Genomic DNA, 5,418 nt, shown 5'->3' on the forward strand with positions numbered 1-5,418 from the left:
GACTGGTAAAGAACAGAGTAGAGACTCCACCTGGGTCTCCTGCCTTCGGGTTCACGGCTGCACACAATGATGGCCACCTCTCTGTTCTAAGCCACAGCCCTCAAAGCGAGCCCGGTGGTGCCTGGTGGGTCGTCCCCCGCTGTCTCCCGCACCCCGGGGTCTCGGGCGCTGGTACCCCCTCTCCTCCCTTTCCCGCGTCTGCAGAGCGGAATTGTCACCTGTTTTCCGTCCGGGCATGGCGTAGGGCCTCCGGGGGCAGGGGGAGGGTCCGGCTGCAGAGAGTCTTGGTCCTCTGGACGCTCCTGCGTTTCTCTTGCCCCGGAGGCTCTCCCGTCGCGGAGTGCTTCTCCCGTCGCAGAGTGCTTCTCCCTAGTGGTTCCTGCTTCACCTGTTCTCAAATCCGGCAGCAGAGGAGCTTTGCCCACCCCCCTCACCTGCGGCCCAGAGGGAGCCAGGCACGAGGCTTGAAGGGAACAGAACCCTTGGGTTAGAAGGAAGAGTTGACGTTTAAAGTGAGATGAGTTAGTGACTGACACCCGCGGGCTGCGTTTGCTCATTTGGGGAACTTTTGACAGACCGCCCAGCTGTTCTGAGTGGGCCCATACCAGTGGAATGAGTCCCTCGCCCCACCCCGTGGAGGCAGGATCGCAGTTGCATCATTTCCAGTATTTGTGTGCCCTCAGGCACGTTGTCTAATCTGTGAGCATGAGCTTTTCCATCAAACGGTGACTTCTGGATCCACTTCATAGGATTGATGTGAAACTCAAATAAGACATTGTAAACTGCTTAACCGTTTTTTACTTTTTCTTTCTTATTTCAGAAATGTTCTTTTGGGACCAGAGTCTGGGTATATATGAGTGAAAATCCTCACCCAGGAATCTCGACTGAGAGGCTCACATCTCTGTAAGCCATTAGCCCAGGTATTTATTTCTTTAAGAAATTTTTTCAGTCACCTAATATGTGCCAAAAGGAAAAGTGATTAAACAGAAGAGATCCTTGCCCTGCAGATTCAGAATTGCTGAGAACAACAGCTCAGCCCAGGATGGAAGTGAAGTGATAGAAACAAACAAAGGCCTGAGATAATGGAGAAGAAGGTCATCAAAGACAGACCAGAAGGGAGAGTATGGGTCAGACAAGCCCCAGATATGATGCCGCTCAGGGATGGGTTGGTTGCACGTGGTTAGTTCTCAAATCTGGCTTTTTATCAAAAATCACTGATGGAATTCTTTGAAAAAATTTAATCTGAATTTTATCAGTATCATCTGTCCTTTTTTTAAGTTTCTTTGGTGAGTTTGATGTCCTTTCAGGATTAAGAACCAGGGAAGAGTATGAAGGGTGGGTGCTCCAGGCAGGTGGATGAGCTTCCGTAAAGGCTGGGAACGCCAACACCATGCGACACCATGAAGCATTTTCGGGAGAGCAAGTGCAGGTTTGGAATGGCAAGAGCTGATGCTGAAGCCAGGTGAGGCAGGCCTTATGTGCTGAGCCCAGAAGCTTGAGGTTGATCCCAAGACTTGAGGTGACTTACTCTGGAGGAGTCATCTCTGCTTTCAAAGTCCAGCTGTTTCCTTGCCCGTCGGCAGGATTTGGAGGAAGAATTGGTGGTGGATCAAAACAAGAGACAGAAGAATCCCATTTAGGCTTTTATAATCCAGACAAATAATGAGAATGTGTTCAAGTTAGGCGGTCTCACTGAGTAACATACAGATGTAATTGAGGAGGTGGACTCGAACTCAGAGAGATGGGGGCTAAGGGAGAGCACAGGGTAATTGCCAGGTTACTGGTTTGAAAACTAAAGGATAGTGATGCCATGAATATAGAAAATACTGTATTTAAGGGAAGGACTTTGTTCTTTTCTTGTTCTGTTTACTTTGAGGTGCCTGTCACTGTGCAGTTGGATACTGACTATCTTTGTGGATTTCTAGGCTAGGCTAGCATTTATTGAGTAGCTGAACTGTAGTTAAGCATTGCATTATGAGTTTTACATACATTCTCAGTCTTTGGGAAACTTCAAAATAGGTAGTAAAGCTGTTGTTTGAGTTAGGTCACCCAGAAAGAGGTTACTAAATGAGGTTAGAGTCCTGAGGGCAACCTCTGGAAACGGATGCTTACAGAGGCAGAAGGAAGAGGAGATTATGAGGAAGGTTGAGAAGAACTGAAAGGAGAATCGTGTTGTCTTAGCTAAGGAATGCATGGCCAGTATTTTCTTTTGCACATTTAAAAATTTAATCTACATAAGTAACATTGTCCACATTCTTTTTTTAAATTTCATTGTTAAAAATTGAGTTTATTGGGATGATATTTGTTAAAACTATACAGGTTTCAGGTGTACAGCTCAGTAACACTTCTGCACACTGCAGCCTGGGCCACCACCAAAGTCTCTCTCCCTCCCCTTTATCCCACGTGGCCTTCCCACCCCAAGGCCAGCATTTTCACATGCTTCAGAGGAGTCCCGTCAAGACCCTGCTGGAGTGGGTAAAACAGACTATGAAGGACTTCCGTGAAAACATTTAGTCAAAGTAAGGGTAGAAACCAGAGTGCAGAGGAGCTGAAGAAATGAATCTAGATGATTTTTTTTCCAAGAGGTTTAGGTGGGAAAGAGAAGAAAGTGATTGTTATTTGAAGATTCTGGCTAGCTAATATGAGAAATGATATCCCCAGAGTAAATCTATGGAAAGTTATAGCTACGCCTCTGGTGAAGCGTCCTGTATGGTCGACACATCACTGTACAAGGTGGACAATATGAGATCGGCTCTTTTTGATGCTTGGGGAGTGGTTCTTTTTCTGTCCTGCAGCTTGATTCTGTGGTTCAGGGATGGTTCCCAGCAGTTAAAAATACTATGAAATTAACACAACTGACTTTCAGAAGAACTGAGTTGGGCAAAACTTCACAGGATTCATGATCTACCAGGGGAAATGACCATATGTCCTATTCAGAATTTGCTGGGCTTGCCTGTCAGGACAGTGATGATTTAGATTTGGGGACATAATTATACATATGGCCGCTAGAGAGAACTCACAGAAGCCCGTTTCTCTTGTTGATGTGTCTTGTAGCACCATTCTCTGTGTATTGTAGATCCCATGGTGCTTGTCTGTTCCATGGGAATAACTCCCACATTGAGAAAAGTCCTGCTTTTGAGTGTGGAAGTGGCCTAGCACTCTGAGTGAAATAAAGAGCAGTCTCCATAATTTTCCTTTTTAAAAATATATTTTATTGATATTTTACAGAAAGGAAGGAAGTGGGATAGAGAGAAACATTGATTCACCTGCCTCCTGCACACTCCCCACTGAGGATGTGCCCGCAACCAAGGCACATGCCCTGACCAGAATCAAACCTGGGACGCTTCAGGTCGAGCCAAACCAGTTAGGGCCGTAATTCTCTCTTTTTTTTTTTTTTTTTTAATATATTTTATTGATTTTTTACAGTGAGGAAGGGAGAGAGATAGAGAGTTAGAAACATAGATGAGAGAGAAACATCGATCAGCTGCCTTCTGCACATCTCCCACTGGGGATGTGCCCACAACCCAGGTACATGCCCTTGACCGGAATCGAACCTGGGACCTTTCAGTCCGCAGGCTGACGCTCTATCCACCGAGCCAAACCGGTTTCGGCCGTAATTCTCTTAATGGAAGGGTCGTTTTGCTGACTGCTCTGTTAACATGTTGTGATAAAGTTATTGTTTTACTCCAGTCCCTTAATTTTTTCAAAGCTTCTGCTTCCCCTGTCAAGTCATGCTCATAATTATGGATGCTTGAGAAACCTCTTAAGTTTCACTTTCTATTCTTAAATCAGAATTCACTCTGCATGTTGAATTAGATCACCAGAAAAATAGCTTCTGCAGATTTTCAACTTCCTGGTATTGTGATGGCCTTTTAGAAACAAGAAACCCTGCTTTGAATGAAATGATTTTAAATTCCACAGAAACTAATGCTATTCAGTGGTACTTGGTGTCCCTGTGGGCACTAATGGGATGGGATTAGAGTCGCCTTTCTAAGGGAAGGCGGGGCTCTCCAGCTGAGTTAGTAGCTTTCTCTGTTTTTAAATGAGGACTGTGTGCCTCATCATGTTATTTTTTTGCTCAGCTTGTCAGGAAGCTCCTAATTTAGGACTTACTGAAATTAAATTTATTTTAAATAAGTTTGGATTGCTATCTCTTTTTAAATCTCCTTTTTAAATGTCCTTTTTATATGTAGTACTTAAATATTAAAAGCTGCCCTAAATTATTTTTAGGGGCATGAAGAAAGTACACAATTAATACTTAATGAATTCAGAAAATTCCTAAGACAAATACATATATTTGATTATAAGTACATATTTATGTATAAGTCTAATCATGGATATAAGAAGGAAGTAAGGAATTTTTCTAAAATATGAATTTATTTTCAAGAACTGGCTCCCAGCTGGCATGGTTCAGTGGTTGAAGGTAGACCTATGAACCATGGTTTGGTTCCCCGTCAAGACACATGCCTGGGGTTTCAGGCTCGATCCCCAGTTGGGGGTGTGCAGGAGGCAGCCAGTCAATGATTCTCATCATTGATGTTTCTCCCTCTCCCTTCCTCTCTGAGATGAATATATACCTATATCGATTTATATATATCTTTTTTTAGAGGCCCAGTGCACGAATTCGTGTACTAGTGGGGTCCCTCAGCCTGGCCTGCAAGATCAGGCCGAAACTGGCTCTCTGACATCCCCCAAGGGGTCCAAGATTGCGAGAGGGCACAGGCCAGGCAGAGGGACCCCACAGGTGCATAATGAGGGCCAGGAAGAGACGTGGGAGGTTGGCCAGTCAGGGAGGGACTGCAGAAGGGCTTCAGGGTTCCAGGGTGTGTTCGGCCTGTCTGGCTCAGTCCCAATTGGCTGGACCCCAACAGCAAGCTAACCTGCCATTGGAGCAACTGGTCAACCGTCTGCCCCCTGGTGGTCAGTGCACATCATAGCAAGCAGTTGAGTGGCCTTAGCATATCATTAGCATATTACGCTTTGATTGGTTCAATGGACGACCAGACACTTAGCATATTAGCCTTTTATTATATAGGATATTTTTTAAGAACTTGCATTATGCCACAAAAGCCTCAGCAGTAAGATACAATTTCTGTCAAGATGTCATCTGGCTCTGGCTGGTTTTTCCCAGTATTAGAGCCTCACATCCATGGTTCTCTCTGTCTCTACCTTTCTCCCCTTTCCCTCCTTTCCTCCATCCCTCCCTCCCTTTTTTTTTTTTCATCTTAGCTCTTTTTTTTTCTTTTATTAAATCTATTGTTCAGATTATTACATTTGTTCCTCTGTTTTTCCCCCCATAGCTCCCCTCCACCCAGTTCCCACCCCACCCTCTGCCCTTACATCCCCACACTGTCCTCATCCAAAGGTGTGCAATTTTTGTCCAGTCTCTTCCCGCACCTCCCACACCCCTTTCTCCCC

General features: G+C 45.0%; 1 protein-coding gene across 1 annotated transcript in view; it reads left to right on the top strand.

Annotated features, from left to right (window-relative positions):
* The first annotated feature begins 824 nt into the window (after positions 1-824).
* Positions 825-5,418, top strand: part of SETX (senataxin) — a 60,455-nt gene continuing 55,861 nt past the window's right edge. Inside the window, exon 1 of the mRNA XM_015567732.1 lies at positions 825-920. The gene's annotated coding sequence lies outside the window, so the exon portion shown is untranslated. The remainder of the gene's footprint in view (positions 921-5,418) is intronic.

This window comes from Myotis davidii, unplaced genomic scaffold (assembly GCF_000327345.1).
Source record: "Myotis davidii unplaced genomic scaffold, ASM32734v1 scaffold651, whole genome shotgun sequence".
Classification (NCBI taxonomy): Eukaryota; Metazoa; Chordata; class Mammalia; order Chiroptera; family Vespertilionidae; genus Myotis; species Myotis davidii.